General features: G+C 47.4%; 1 long non-coding RNA gene across 14 annotated transcripts in view; it reads left to right on the forward strand.

The window, feature by feature from the left end:
* The window catches only part of LOC123852610 (uncharacterized), a 49,067-nt gene extending 37,203 nt beyond the window's left edge, over positions 1-11,864 (forward strand). For 13 of the 14 annotated variants that reach the window (XR_008507022.1, XR_006792942.2, XR_006792948.2 and 10 more), the window contains 2 exons: positions 5,348-5,481; positions 6,698-7,906. This is a non-coding gene — a long non-coding RNA (uncharacterized LOC123852610). Of the gene's footprint in view, positions 1-5,347; positions 5,482-6,697; positions 7,907-10,627 lie in introns of those variants that run through there. The other variant, XR_006792949.2, reaches the window with a different exon arrangement.
* Positions 11,865-16,621: the final 4,757 nt, after the last annotated feature.

Raw genomic sequence — 16,621 nt, forward strand, 5'->3', positions numbered from 1 at the left:
TTCCTTCTTTTTCTCCTTCCTCCCTCCCTCGTTCCCTCCCTCCCTCCTTCCTTCCTCTTCCCTTTGATGATTCCTCTCTCTGTCTCTTCTGTCTGTCTGCCTCTCTCTCTCTCTTTTATTGAGAGAGAGTCACAATACAGACACAATACACTGTATTGTGACTCCCGGACTCATTCTCTAATTTTCCTCCCTCTTCTGTTCTCTGTCCTTTCTCTTGCCCTCTCTCCTCCACTTTGCCTTCCATTCTTCTACAGGATTTTTCATTTCCATTCTGATGTTTTTAAGTTCTTAAGAGCACTTGTTTTGTTTTCTGAATGTTCCTTTTCCTAAGGCCCTCTCATTGTCCTATAGCTTCAATATCTTCTCATATCTCTGAGGGTATTCATTGTGACCTTGTAAGTGCTTTTCTCCCCAAGTTAACTTTGCTTCTTCTAAGTTGCTTTTTTCCATGTTTACCTGGCCTTTTTCTTTCCTCTTGGTGGCTTTTATGGGTTTGGAGATCTTTGTGCACTTAGGGAGACAAAAAGGCCCGTTGGAAGCTCTGGGTATGTGAATGCAGATTGTCCCGAGACAATCAGGCTAGATGAGATCTCCTCTTGGAGATTTTCAGTATCAGTATCTTTAGGTTATCACCAAATTGTTTCTTGTCTTAAAGGTGGATGCCTGGCCTCCATGGTTTCTGGGGAGGCACAGGAGGGCTGTGAGTCTCAGCCTCCTGTGCCTGCAAACTTGCTGATGCTCTGGCTTTCAGTACGAGACTCCCACCCTCAACCTGCCCATTCAGGGAGCCTCCTGTTTGATCCTTTCTGGAGAATAAACTTGCATGCCTACTGCCAGGATGGGCAGACAGTGTTTGGCCGTGCACAGCTGGGAGAGAGCCTGGGAATCTGTGTCCCCTATAGACTTTCAACTATTTATTTTAACCCTATTTTCATCTTGATTTCCAGCGATAACTGGTTATACCCTTTCCTGGGCCTTTGGATAGTTCTAAAATTTAATCACATTGCTTTTTGGGTTTTCCCACTGTTGGCCTAGAACTCTGTTTTCTCAGATCTACTGAGTTGCTAGGTTATTTATTACTCTCTCATCTGCTTTTAGCTTCCAAAATTTTATAGCTAGGATTCTGTCCCATTCTCTCATTCTTTCTTTTTACTTTACTGTCCCTTGGGAGAGTGGGATTTCGAGAGGGGGTAAAAGTGGAAGCATTGGATCAATCCACTGTCTTTACCTTTAATCCTCTTTTTCTTCTCTGATTTTTCCTTAATACATTTTCTTTTTTTTTTTTTAAAGATTGTTTATTCATTTATTTGACAGAGAGACACAGCGAGAGAGGGAACACAAGCAGGGGGAGTGGGAGAGGGAGAAGCAGGCTTCCCGAAGAGCAGGGAGCCCGATGCGGGGCTCGATCCCAGGATCCTGGGATCATGACCTAAGCTGAAGGCAGATGCTTAACAACTGAGCCACCCAGGCGCCCCCTTAATACATTTTCTATCTTACATGGTATACTACTGTTAGGTGTCTTCTTGATAATTTATCTTATTCCTTCACTTGTTCCTGTGCATTTTAGGATCAGGTCATTACATCGCATACAACAACCACAATAAAATGAAAAAGAACCTTGGAATTTTTATGGCAATTTAAAAAATTTATATAGTACTTTGGGGAGAATTGGTATTTTTTTATCATTTTAGATCTTCCCATCTATTTGAATAAGGTACTGTTCTCTATTTCTCTAAAAAAGAGAGAGAGAGAGAGAGTGAGAGTCTGTGAGCAGGGAGGGGCAGAAGAAGAGGAGAATCCTAAGCAGGTTCCATGCTCCGTGTGGAGCCAGAAGCGGGGCTCAGTCTCACGACCCTGAAATCATGACCCGAGCTGAAATCAAGAGTCGGATGCTTAACCGACTGAGCCACCCAGGGACCCCTCAATTCATCTCTAATAATCAACAGGAATTTGTGTGGCCAATTGCTGGCAGAGGTGGTGTGTGGCTGCAGAAGGGTGGCCGAGTGAACCCCAGTTGCCACGACCCGGTGCGTGAGGGAGGCACCTTACAGCACGCCGCCCGTGGAGACCCAGCTGACTGCAGCTGCAGCAGCGGCCGCGAGTACGGGCAGCAGAAGTGCTGGCCTGGCTAGGCCTTGAGCAGATTGCGGACCTGTAGAATCACGAGCAAAGAGAATGGGGTTGTTTTAGGCTCCACGGTTTAGGATGGTTTGCTCCACAGTGATGGGTCACCGCTGAGATTTGTGAACTTCTTTGTGAAGATCTTACACTTTTTTGTTCTTCTGTCAAATGTAGTCCTGTGTTCCTTCTACATTTTATTGCACTAACGCATGAGCTCTCTTTCTCTACTACATTTTCTAAGTAGCTCTAACTGATTTATAGAATTGCATTAATTTTTATATGTTGTTTTTGTATGTAACACGTTTCCCGAACTTTCTTATTTTAACAATATGATAGAATCTAATTTGTCCCGTTAACGAAGTTTTCTCCAATTCCTAGTTTGCCAAGACTTCAGTCTTTATCATGAATGGCCATTGATGTATATTTAATAGATATATTTAATGGTTTTCAACATTAACATGAACATATCAATTTCTCCTGCAGTTAGTTCATATAGCGTAATACCTAGAAAGATTTTCCGATGTTAAACCATCCTTATGTTCCTAGATTAAATCCTACCTGGTTATGATATATTTTTCTTTATACACTGATATATTCAACTTGTTAATTAGTTCATTTAGGACAATTGTACCAAGTTCATCTGTGAACCTGATCTTCCTTTTCATTATTTGTACTGTCCTTGTTTGCTTTTGTAACAAGGGTCATATTAACTTCATATGATGAATTAGTTAGTCTTCTTTTTCTATGCTCTAAATAAGTTTGTATACCACAGGAATTATCTGTTCTTCCAAGTTTTGATATAATTTATGTAAAACTATCTAGGCTTGTCATTGTGTCCTCTTCCTTCTTCTCCTTTCTTTATTTGGAAATCTTTTTAGACTAAGAAAAATTGCAAAATAAGACAGAGAGCCTCTGATACACCCTTCACCCAAGCTGAACCAGACTTTTTTTTTCCCCTGGAGAACTACAGTCAGTCTGATGACACTGCCTGAGGGCGGGGGCGTCCAGCGAGTTTCTTTAAGGAGCTCATCCCTCCATCCTCAGGGTCTTCAGATCCTCCTCAGCCCCTCTCAGCTCTTACAGAGACTTGGATTCTGTGGCTGCCGGGGTATAAGGTGCAGGTAACTGGTAAGAAGCCCGGCACATGACCAAGTGTTCCCCAAGCACCTTCCATGGCGCCAACACTGTGGGGCTCTGAGTGGGCTGCCAAAAGTGTCTGACCCAGTCTCCCCCTTCACGGAAACTGCCCTCTCCCTGGGAGGAAGATCTGGGCTCAAAGCATGTTGATACAAGGTGGAGTTCAAACTAGGCTACCTGGAGGTAACTGATTCGTGTTAATGAGATAAGGGGTGACAGATCAGCAGCCGTTGGACAGCTGGATCGTGGAGCAGGAGGGTGGTGGTGGGAGATGGGGTCAGGAGGCAGGGGGTAGGGAAAGCCAAGTTTCCCTCAGGGGCAGGCAAGTGGGCTCCCACATGGAAGAGTGGGGCACATCAGAGGACAGAGTGCAGGGGTGAAAGGTGCGGGGTGTGTGTGTTGGGGAGGGAAAGATGATGACATAGAGGGAATGACAACAATGAAAACAAACTTTCCCACTGCACAGTTGTGCCCAGGGCCAGCCTGGGGCCTGTGAGCCATCTGGTAGGACCTGCAATTTCCCTCATATGAAATTGTCTCCTTTCCCTTCCCTTCCTTCTTGCCCTTACTCCCGCCCATGGGTGTGCGCATGATGGCACAGTGCAATTTACAAAATTAGTACATTCTGGTGGACCCCACCCCGTGCCGCCTTCCTGGTGGCCCTGTGATTTCATGGGTGACATGTTTGGCAGGGTCCCTGCAGCCCACGCACTGCTGAGAGAAGTCAGAACCCTTAGGGCTGGAAACCCATAAGGGTTGTGGATCCTCTCCCCTCTCCTTCCCCAACCTCAAGGCATCCCAGGGAGTATTTTTGTCGAGCATCAAGTGTGCACCGAGGTGACACTGGGCAAGGGGGGCTGCATGAAGGAATGACCAAGATCTGATCACTGTCTTCAAAGTTTTCCTGGACCTTTTTTCTCCTCCAAGAGTCCTGTGTGTCAGGTACTCCCCAGTTTACAAAGTGCTTCCCTGTTGAACCTCACCCAATGTCCCTCTAGAGGAGTCAGGGAGGGTTTTGTAGATCTCCTTTCCAGGTGAGGAAACCAAGCAATCCACCCACCATCATGTCTCTGGTGAGGAGGAGGCTCAGGAAGGAACCGTGGATCTTCTAGTTCTAAATGGAGTGCTCTCACGTCTCAGAAAGGAACAAATGTCCAGACTGCGGTCTGAATGGTCGTCAGACTCACGCCACGTCAGTCTTTTAGAAAGCTGCGAGTACTTCCTACATCACACACTTGGTTTTTGGTATTTCTTAAGGAAAGAAACTGAAAAGGCTAAGAAATGAGAGATATAAATAAGGGCTGGTGAGCACTAAGAAAATAGCCATGTGCCCACCTCTCTCTGTCTCTGTCTCTCTCTGACTCTGTATCTCTCAAAGTTCTTCCACACCCTGTATTTCATGGGACTCCTGCATCCTGTGGGGGACTAGCTGACAATCACTGAGCCCTTACTCTGGGGCAGGCCTTGTTCTGCACACCCCACCACATCACTTCATTGCATCCTCAACAACCCAATGAGGTAGGGAATTTATTATCCCCATTTTGCAGTCGAGGGAACAGAGATGGTGAGCCATCTGCCCAAGGTCACACAGCTAGGAAGGCGGGGAGTCAGAATTTGAAACCAAGGTGGTCTGCCTGCAGGGCCCAGGCCCACAACGTCATGGAGCAATGGGCAAGAGAGGGAGCACTTGAGAGAGGATAGGTGAAGGGTCTTCCTTGAGGCTCTGTACTTGGCCCCAGAAACTGGGGCTTCATCTGGTCTCTGTGCACCAAACTCCTTCCCTCCACGCCATAGCCAGGAGGAGAGAGTGGGGTGTGTCTGTAGCAGTCTCTTGTTCCGGCTTCACACAGTGGGGTTCAAAGCTTTAAAGATGTCACAGTGAGACAACAGGCATTGGCAGAAATTGTTCCCCTAGATTGGGTCACACTGTCCCAACCATTCACTGAGGTCTGGAATGTGGCTTGCACAGTGCTCAGTGGGCAGGATTCAGAGGAGAACAAGCCAGTGTCCACCCTAGTGCAGTTTATGTCTGTGCGGAGGCAGGAAAAGAGACCTGTCCAGTTCACCGAGTCTTTCCTTCGTTCCCCAGCTGTGTGTTGAACTTGCCGTGTACCACACACACTGATCAGACGCCTGACGCTCCTCAGCGAACAGAAGACATGAGCGAGCCTGCACTATGGACTTCACTCTACTGGGGACAGATCATGAAAACAAATGTCATAAGTGAGTCATACATCGAGTGTGTGAGAAGCTGATAAATGCTCTGAGTACAGTGGGGTTGTGGGGGGGCAGGGGAGGGTCTTAAGTGGAGGGGGCTGATTGGGCCTCTCTGAGGTATCACCTCCCAATGAAAACACTTGCAGTGGACTCCTTCTTCCAGGGTGTGATTTGGGGGTGGGGAGTCAATTTTAAAATGTCTAATATGGTTCTTTTGTTCATAGAAAATGAACTCACTTAGACCCTTTGGGGGACCCTGAGTCAGCTTTTGGACACACTGTGTCTGAGATGCTTGTGGGCCCTCCAAGTATAATGTCTGGGAGATAGCTGGACATCTGGGTCCTCGGCATCAGAAAGCAGTTGGGGCTGGAGAGGCAGACTCAGGGCTGTCAGGACAGGAGCTGGTCAAGCCACCCGGGGAGAGCCTGCAGTGGGAGGAGGCCATTGCAGAGGGTGGAGCACGGAGAAACACATTCAAGTTCATGCAGGGGGAGGCAGGTGTGCAGAAAGCTGGGGGGAGGCCCAGCCTGAGGGGGAGGGGCCAGAGAGGTAGCGGGTGGTGCATGGAGTCCTGGAAGTGGACAGAGAACCCCGGGGCTTGAGGAGGAGGGGGTAGTCTGAGCACCACTCACACTGGGGGCCTTGCAGGATGGCTTTCTACCTGGGACTTAGAGCTCCCAGTGCTGTCGGTGGGAACTGTCTCTACAGAGGGGCGGGGCAGGGTTGCAGGGTGGAGAGGTGAAGGCAGAGTCAGCAGGTGGAAAGGGGCCCTTTGGGAAAATTGCCCTGGGTGGAATACAGAAGAGAAGATTGGAGGGTGACAGAGATTCCTGTATGTTCAGACATGAAACGGGAAAAACTACCATGGGTGGAGGGAGTGCGGAATATTCAAGAGTTAGTATGGTGGGGGAAGCGTGTTTAAGGAAGAAGGGGTAGGAGTTGTGTTGATGGAGGTGGGGGGAGGGCAGGAGGAGACACACGAGTACCCTGGACCCTTCAGAGCCTTTCGCAACCAGTCAGGACCCCATGACAACACCGTGAAGCAGACAGGATCAGGTCTCCATTTCCCAGATGGGCAATGAGGGCACAGATAGGTTCTATGCTTGCCCCAGGTCACACTAGGGGGACACCTGCAATGTCTGATCCCTTGTCCTGGGCAGGACAGATCCCTCACCTTCTGAATTTCTTCCTGCATTTTCCAAATGCACCTTGGACCATGCAGCTGCCTTCTAGCCTCCAAGATGCCTTGAAAATGAACGCTCGAGGCAGCAGAGTGACTTCAGGAGGCAGGATGTGCATTTATCCCAATTGACAAGACCAGCCTGAGAACCATGAGCAGATGAGGATGAATTTCTGCAGTGTGTGATGGCAAGAGGGCTTTCCCCAGGAGCTGGCACACCTCACCAGGGGCCACTCATTCATCCTACTAGTGTCTGGTGAGGGCCTCCTGTGCGCCAGTCCCTGTGCCTGGTGGAACTGGGAAGGGAGGCACTGGGGCGCTGGAGAGCCTGGGGGCCCATGAGGGCCATGCAGCGGGGAGGCTGGGGACAGCAGTGTTGGGTGCTGATTTACACCCTTGCCAGCCAGGGAAGGTGCAGTCAGTGAACCAAGGGCAAGAGCCCTGGGCTGGGAGTCCAGAGACCCGGCTTCTGGTCTTGGCAGGGCGGAAGACTTCCTGAGTAAGATTGCTCCTCAGAATCTGCTCGAATGCAGTTCTGCTCAACAGAACATTCTGTGAGGATGGAAATGTTCTGTTCTGAGCTGTGTGTTATGGCAGCCACTGGCCACACGTGGCTCCTGAGAACATGCAATGTGGCTCTTTGGACCGAGGAACTGACTTTTAAAGTTTATTTAATTTTAACCTTAATTTCATTGCAATAGCCACATATGGCCAGTGGCTACTGTTTGGGTCAGTACAGCTGTAAGTACTTAGTGACCTTCTAGTGACCAAATTCAACGCCCATGTTTGTGTCTGGGTCTCACTTACTGTCCATGCGGCATCCCTGTGCCTCTCTTAAACACCACATCTTGTCCCGGCCCTTCCCTTTGGCTCCTATAACTTCAGGAACCTCCATACACCTATAGCCCACAGATCTGTTTCTCTCTGACTCCTTTCCTGGGCTTCTGACCTAATTTCCAAATGCTTTTTTGGATGTCTCCACTATAATCTCTAAATAAATATGTCCCAAGGTAAGCTCATTATTTCTCCCCACCTTTCCAGACCCCCTTCAAAAAAAAATGTCACCTTTCTCTATTTCTGGGCTAACAGGTGGGGAGGGGTGTGTTCTTAAAATGCTCTCTCTCCCTCCATATGTAATAAGTCACTAAAACCTGTCAAGTCCAGGTCAGACCTTTTCCTGAAAGCATCCCTATCTCTGTACCTTCACCATTCACACTATTGTATGTGCAGAGCTGGCTCTATGAGCCGTGGGTCCAGTGCAAAATGCAGGGTCCCAGGGTGGGGGGGTGGGGGGGAAGAGGAGGGTGGGGAATCAGTCTCCCTTCTCATGGGACTCCATCCCCATCCATAGATGGATGGGTTACCCCTAAGGAATTGCAACCAAACAGAAGCTCCCTGCCTGCACTGGGGGTGGGCAAGAGGCCCCTGCTGACTCAGCCTGACGTGTCATAGCACCACCAGGCCCGGGGCAGCGAAGGCCACTGCTCAGCCCTAGCCTGAGACACCAAGGGGCGTGTGCCCAACCCTGGACCTCCCTGAGCTTGCCTTGGCCTCCAAAAGGGATGAAGGGCAAAGCAGAATATGACCCCCACCACCAATGAGATGGGGGTCAAGTGATGGGGGTGGGAGAGGGGAAACTGGGTGGAGCCTGAGGTGCCAGGGGGCATGGTGTAGATGGCTGAGAACCCATCTTAAGGAGGCAGTGGGAGGTGGGACTGCTCAGGAGCAGAGGCTCCAGGCCCTCAGTATATCTCCTTTGTCCTGGGGACTCTATTCACAAAACACAAAGTCAAAGATAACAGGATCAAGAATTTCAAGATGGTGCCCTCTAAGCATTAAAACCCCACTTATAGGGCCCGTGTGAGTGCAGAGTCCTGGGTAGCTGCTCTGGTCTGGATGCCTCCCTGCCCATGTCCTGACTCCTTATGCTCACTGTCAGTCTCAATCATTGTTTACCTTGCTTTTTGTTCTTTCTGAGCTACTCAAAGGAACCAGACCCAAAGAAAGTTATTAACTAGAGGTTATAGTTATATAAGGATTATATTTGGAAATGCATCAGGTGTGTGATGCAGTCACAATGATGGGAAGTGCTTATGGAGTTCAGCAGGCAGGGATTAGAGGTGCTAAATGTCCTGCAACAGTCCCGAGCCAGATGGCAACAGTGCCCTCCCAAAACCACTGTCCTGGATGCTGCGACATCCTGGTCCTGTAGTACGTGCTGTTCCTTCCTGGGATGCCTGTTTCGGGCTCCTGGCCTTACACAAATCTTTAGCTATTCATCCCAAAGTCTCCTGTGGCCCAGCTTCAGAAGCAGAACCCGTGACTCCTGTGTATCTACCTTCACTGATCCACATGCCCTCTCCCTCATAGCTGCCGTCTCATGGGGAGCTTCAGTCAGGAGGAAAGAGCCTGGGGTTGGGGGGCGGTCAGCCCTTCCCTGGCTGCAGTACTCTTTATGCCATCCATGAGCAGGGAGGCCCCAGTAAGTCGTTTCTCCCCTTTGATCCTTCCAGCTCTGAAGTTCAATTCCCCACATTCCGCCATCATCAGAAAGCCCTCACGTGCTTCTCAGAAAACAACCCTTCAACTCGTGCCATAACCTTGATGGATAACGTCACATCCTCGCCTTCATTTCCTCTGTCTTTTTTCCTCATCCAGCCTTGAACTGAAGATGTAAATCATCTTGGCTTTATCCAGGACACACACACACACCTCTAGGAGGAGAAGGGAGATGGGAAAGAGAGGAGGGTGCAAATCAGCATTTGCATCTGTTTAAAATAAATTATTATTGTGGTAAAATAAACGTAATATAAACTGTAACATTTTAGCCATTTAAAAGCGTATAATTCAGTAGCATTAAGTACATTCCCAATGTTGTAAGACTATCACCACAACCCATTTTCAGAATATATTCATCATCTGGAACAGAAATTGTACACCCATGAAACACGAACTCTCCGTTCTTCCCTCCCCTCAGCCCCTGGTGACCACCATTTTACATTCTGTCTGTATGAATTTGCCTACTCTAGGGAACTTATGTAAGTGGAATCATTCAGTATTTGTCCTTTTGTGTCGGACTTACTTCACTCAGCTTAATGTCTTTTAGATTCATCCATGTTGTAGCTCGTGTCAGAATGTCCTTCCTTTCTAAGACCGAATCATCTTCCGTTGTCTGTAGAGATGACACTTTGTTTATCCATTCAACCATAGATGGATATTTGGGTTGTCCACCTGTTTTCTTTTTTTTAAAGAATAGTGTTTCTGGATAACCCATATGAGTCCAGCATGGGGAGAGTATGTCAAGAGAAGAATAAGCATCAGACCCCCCAAGTAGATGGGATTTCTCAGGAGCCTTCCGCCTCAGGAGTGACTGAATCCAGAAAGAAGCACGGGGCAGAGGGGGTGGTCCATGGGGGCTCCAGGGCAAAGCACCATGGCTTCAGGATGCAGGTGGAAAGAGAAGTGGGTACAGATGGGCAAGTGGAATGAGCAGAGTGAGGAAGAACCATGGGGTCCGGCTCTCAGCTGAAGGAAGGAGGGGAAGGTGAAACGTGTCCAGGCAGGTAAGTAGAGAGATGTGGTGGTGACACTCTTGCTCTTGGTTAAGAACAGGAAGGGGGCTGGGAGAAGGTTGGTAGGGGAGTGTGCAGAGGACCTGCTACATAATTGTCAGGGCCCAAGGAAATGCAGTTTAAAGGGACTAAAATTTAGAGCTTTTTCCTTTCTTCTGCCATCTGTCTCAACTTAGGTTGTTTTTTTTTTTTTAAGATTTTATTTATTTATTTGAGAGAGAGAGCATGCAAACAAGCAGGGGGAGGAGCCGAGGGAGAGGGACAAATTCCATTGTCCCACTGGTCTTCAGTTAGAACACACAAATCATAGATAAAATTATTAAGAGTTCAAGACAGCGATAGCAGAGCAGTGAACCAAGTGCGGGCCCTTCTGAGTGTGGGTTCTTATGTAATTGCACAGATCCTGGAGGAGGATCCTGTAAAGACCCACCTAAAAGGAAGGAGGGACAGAAAAGCACAAGGGAAACGAGCCAAGGGTATATCCTGAGCAGCCCTCTTGAGCCCCAAGAGCATGAGTGGAAAGAAGCAAGAAGACCAGCAAAATGAAGAAATGACAACCTACAGTTTAAAGTAAGAATGGAGGCAGAAGTACTTCCAACATTATGTAGAAGAACTAGAAATCCATGGCTTTCCAGGGCCATTCAGTATGGTAGAGCCCCTCACACCTCTGAAACTTGAGTCTGCCAGGGCTTTGCAGCTGAGCCCACGGATGCTCAGGAAAAGGCCTTGCTATCCTTAAAAGCGGGTGGAGTTACAGTGAGCATTTTTTATTTTAAAAACATGTATGCAAGGGGTGCCTTGGTGGCTCAGTCGGTTGAGTATCTGACTCTTGGTTTCAGCTCAGGTCATGATCTCGGGGTGGTAAGATTGAGCCCCATGTTGGACTCCACACTGAAGGTGGCGCCTGCTTAAGATTCTCTCTCTCCCTCTCCTCTACCACCCACCCATGCTCTCTTTTTAAAATGAATACATACATCTTTAAAAAACATAAAAAATATAAAACATGTATGCAATATGTTTTAGAAAGTTTTCTTTCCAATGTATATAATAATATGTATATATTTTAAGTTCCAATTGTGGGAGAGTTAAGCTTTAAATTTCTAGACACCTGCTTGTGTGGCATACCACAAAAATGAGAGGCTATTGTAGTTTTGACAGTCTGTAGACAATATTTAAAGCTCTAGATAATTGCAGAGAGAAGTATTTGGAGAGCATGAGCTGTGTCTTCATTTCTTTTGGTAACCGGTGCTCCTTGGTTGAGACGCACATTGGATTGTTGGTAAATTTGTGTTGAAGGGCTGTGTATGGCTTGGGGAAGGATCCAAAGTGAACCTGGTGGGTGGCCTTGTAAATTCTACCTTCATTTAAAGTTGGTTTTCTTGAAAAACTCATAGAAATATAAAAGAAATCTCAAAACATTAAGAAGTATGGCTTGCTTTGTGTTCTTCTAAAAATTACTAAATTGTTTCCATTAAATGTTAATTCTAACAAAATAGCATTGAGTGAATGAATGAAAAAGGTAAAAAAAGGAGACAGCAACTCTGTCGGTAATCGCCGTCTCCGATTCCTCACCTTTAACATGAGTGTTTTAAACTGTATGGTGCATTCCAACTTCAAATTCTATGACTCTGGTAATATTTATAAATGCAATTAAGATGGTCACTGCTTGATAAGAGGAAATTAAGTACATTTATGTAATATGGCAATTTATTTACTACCAGGTATTAAACTGAATACAATGGTGTTTACACAATAGGAGAGTAGATGGCAGGCAGAAGGTGGGAACAAGATCCATTCATTTCTTTAACCAGGAATCGCCAAATGCCTATGGCTGCCCCATGCTATATATAACCTAAGTGTAGGTTGAAGTAGAAGCTACCATCCCTAACTTCAAGACATACGAATAAAGCCATTGGACACAATGTCATCAAGAATAAGACTACAGGAGAGAAGGTGGGTGCCCAGAGGAGTGGTCTCCCTGAGGGCCCAAGGGCACATTGAGTTTGCACGATTCCCACTTGCTGAGAGCCAGGGTGGGTGCATCTGCTTGTCCGCTCAATGGGAAGAATTATGGCATCTTTTAATGAATCATTCATTCAGCAAAAATATTTCTTGAGCACCTGTTAAGTCGCAGGCATTGTGCTAGGAACTAGAGATACAAAGAGGAGCAAATGGTGCCCTGTCCCCAAATTGTTCGACTGGTGGTTAAGGACAGTCGAGGTGACGAAGGGCAGGGCAGCGTGGCAGTTGGGGTTGGCAGGCACAGTGGCAGGCTACCTGACTACCCTCCCCACCAACTACCTCTCCTAACTGGTGATGGCAGGTTCCCGTTGTGTCTGAATATGGCCTCAGCATCCTTCGTGACGCTGCAACCAAGGAATCACTACCCATCAGTCAGATCTAGAACAAAAGATGGAACCTATTTACTTCCCAGGCAACAAAGGACTGCAATCACACTGCACACATTTGCTAGGGGAGCACAGAGGAGCTGTTGGCTAGCACTTTTGGAGTGGGATTTGGGTGAGAAGTCACAGAGTGGGCGGCGAATCAACTGGACCTCAAAGGATGAATGGATTCTGTAGGTTAGAAACCGCCAGCTCCCCTTTCACTTCCTGCACTGTTGCTGCCTTTTTTTGCAACGTGGAGAGAAGGTAATGGTCCCTGGGAAACACGACTTCCTTTTCTGTAATGGTGGAGCCTATTCGGGGTCCCTGATGGAAGTAGCAGACCCCCCGGGAGGGATGGAGACTTGAGGTAGGTAGTGTGGCAGAGCCAGCCTGTTGGAGGAAGTCCAGGTCGCTGGCCCAGCCACCGGGTTTACTTTGGCAGAAGAATGTCCACCCTCTTCATGTAGCTGGTGCCAAGCAGGCCCGGCACAGTGAGCTCATGGCGTTCTCTGGGTCCTGGAGCTAGAGACTTGGGGTGGAGGGAATTGGAGGACTGGAGATAGCTCTACCAGCTTGGGGTTGGCAGCAGGCAGGGCACGGGGCCAATGGAGACAGGAAATCTTCTGGGCTTTCAGACATTGTGTCATATGATTGTTTATTTGGGAAGAGGAAGCCATCCAGGGAGCACTGGTGCCCATCACCACCTCCTGAGAGAGAAATCCAGCTGGCGCACGTGCTACCCTCCTCACCCACATGCCCACGGAGTGCGTGTGCACGTGCACGCACACACACACACACACACACAGGCACACATCCCCTCATCTCCCGCCCACCACCCCCAACCCTGTGCGCACAGGCGAGGCGAGTTTGCCACATTCAAAGAGACATAACAGAGCTCCAGTGCCCTGTGCCTACATGTCTACTCAGATCGCGCTGCAGGGGATCCAATTTTCCAGTGTCTCTTGGGCAAGTCATGATTTGCTGAACCTCGGTTTCCCCATCTTTAAAATGCAGAAAGGAAAACTTCTTCCACCTACCACCTGAGAAGACAGACAGGAGCCATGAGGAACAGAATAGCCCCATCCATCCAATAGTAACTTTTGTCCTCATGATAACCCTGAGGCTAGATCCCTACGGAGCTAGATCCTTACAGACCCTTCCTTGTCTCCATAGTCAGTCCTGCTGGACTCTTCCAGACATCGAATAACCATCACCTCTCCAATCCCACTGCCTCTGTCCTAATTTCGACCCTGGTTGCGTGCACCTCAGCCTCTGCAATGGCCTTCGTCCCATCTCTAGGCACCATGCATCCTACCGAAGAGTTGGCTCTCGTCACATTTCTCCTCTCTCCAAGCCCTTGAGACTTCCTCCTTGCTGACAGACTGAAACTCTAATTTCAAATTCCTCCCTACCTTTCCAGTCATACATTTTATTTTTCCCATATCAACCTCCTCTGTTATAGCCGCACCAGGTTGCTATTTCTACAACTACCTTTGCAAATTCTTACCTTTGTAGATTTGTTTCTTTCCCTTTATTTTGGGATGTGCTTTTTTTTTTTTTCAAAACTCATCACATCTATCTATTTGGAAAAACAACAGAGTAAGTTCCTTGCTCAGACTGAAGGAGCCTGACGAAAGTTTGGTCAGGGAGGGAGTCCTTGTCAGACCTTCACAAATAGGATCCTGCCCATCTTTGAGCTCCAGGAGGCCCCTGCTCTGGAGTACAGTCAACAGAATTTCCTAAATTCCTTCACATGCGTTAGATCAGCTGGGTTTACCGCCCACAGCCCGACCCAGAATCTTTAGGTGTCCAAGACCCTGTTTCTCCCCTTCAAGCCCTCCCTGACCCTCTAATCTACACATGGAGTGGACTAGATGTCCCAAAGAGCTCCAAGACTCACACCTATAGTGTCATCCCTGGGCTCTAATGGAGGACAGCCTGGTAAGTGGATAGCTCCTACTGATAAGTGTGGTCTTTGTTTTGTGGATTTGTGTGAGATTGGGCCACCAAAAAGGTATGGACGTATTGATTTGCGGTGGCTCTTATGGATGCAGGGTGAGTTTGGGGGTCTAGGCTATTGAGGGTCCACTGCTGACCCTTGGACTTGAGCCATGTCTATAGACCTGCACATCAGCTCTCACCCTTATATGCGCTGCTGCTGGTCTGTAACACTTGAGGGACATGAGTCTCATGGCAGGCATCCTTATCCCCTGTGTCTCCACCTCAGCATCCAGGGAAGTCACCCTGTGTCCTCAAGAGGCTCTGTGTCACAGGGCAGAAAGTCCTCTGGGGGTGGGAGTGGCTTTTGAGACCACTGTTCCAGAATGCCTATGGGCTTTTCTCATCAGTATCCTCTCTAGCCTCTAACTAATATGCAATGTTATGCTTTTCCAGATCAGTCTTACCCCATGTTGGACAAGGGATAGACATTCCTCGCCTAAGTAGTTTCTCTTCTCATTCCACCCACAGGCTCCTGCCTTCCTTCCCACTGGTGGCAGTCTGCAGAAAGCAGGACATATTCTTTTCTAGGGCTGCTGTAACAAATTACCATAAACTCGGTGTCTTCAAACAATAGAAATTTATTCTCTTATAGTTCTGGAGGCCAAAAGTCTGAAATCAAGGTGTCAGCAGGGCTGATTCCTTCTGGAGGCTCTGAGTGAAAACATGTTCAGTGCTTCTTTCTTAGCTTCTGTGTTGCCAACAACCCTTGGTATTCTTTGGCTTCTAGATGTTTCATTCCAATCTCTGATCCATCTTCACCTGGTATTACTCCCTGAGTGTATATGTGTCTCCAAGTTTCCCTCTTCTTGTAAGGACACCACTCACTGGATTTATGGCTCACCCTGATACAGTTTGACCTTATCTTAACTTGATCACATCCGTACAAACCTTATTTCCAAATAAGGTCACATTCACAGGTTCCAGGTAAGCATGAGTCTTAGGGGGACACCCTTCAACCAAACCTACAGCAATTTTGTTAACAATGAAAGAGACCACATGCTAGGAATGCAGTGATTACAGTCTTAGGAGTTTAAGAGAAGACACGGGTGGAAAAATGTATTGTTTTAGGTTTATACTATGTAATTCCAAATGGTAAATTTAACATGATCTGGAAATGAACGATGGCTCATATTTTCCTGCATACTTTGGGTAAGACTAGCACGTGAAGTCCTCCTCAACAGAGCACAGTAACAGCTTTTGAGAGTCATTGGAAGCCAGTGTTCACAGACCTGCGGATGGATGACGCAACGTTATGAGTCAGCGGTATTAGGGAACTATAGGGGCGAGAAGAGCTGTACTGTTTCAGTACAAGTAAGTTCTGAAGAGCCATGGCATTATGGGTAATAATGGCATTGTCACCTTTTCTCCAGGTGGGGAATATGGCATTAAGAATGGTGTATTTGGCGTTAGTGAACAAGAAGGAAAATGAAAAGGTGGGTTTTGGACTTGAACAGGAAGAGAGGGTGCCTGGATACTATGGGGAATCCTTATGTGCACTGCCGAAACAATAAATAAATATGTAAATACCTCTTCTCTACCCATTATTCTAAATCCTTATCATTAAATCACTGTATTTCACATGGGCCATGGATTTTGTAATGCATTTTGAAATCAGGTTGTTTACGTAGACAGGCACTTTACAACAAATATTTGCCTTGTGCCCCGCACATCCTGAATAAAAGCAGTTCTCTCACACAGCCTCCGAGTGGAGTGAGGGCTCTCAATTAAATCACATCCTCAGGATAATTGCACAGCCCTGACCTGGTGCTTGGCTAACTAAGGGAAATCCCAGTGGGGGCCCTAAGTGATTTCCACCTGGGAATTCTCATGAGGGGAATGAGGCAATAAGACAATACAAACTCAAGGAAGGGGGGGCATAAAGGAAAGATAATTACATAATTTTATATATATAATATACTATATACCATATAATATGTATAGGTGATTTTTCATACTAATTATAGAGAAGTAATACTATGGCATTCTGAAAAATTTGAGGTAATTAG

Source organism: Mirounga angustirostris, unplaced genomic scaffold (genome assembly GCF_029215605.1).
Source record: "Mirounga angustirostris isolate CCGP_5_RB_7025 unplaced genomic scaffold, mMirAng1.0.hap1 SCAF_14, whole genome shotgun sequence".
In the NCBI taxonomy this organism is placed as follows: domain Eukaryota; kingdom Metazoa; phylum Chordata; class Mammalia; order Carnivora; family Phocidae; genus Mirounga; species Mirounga angustirostris.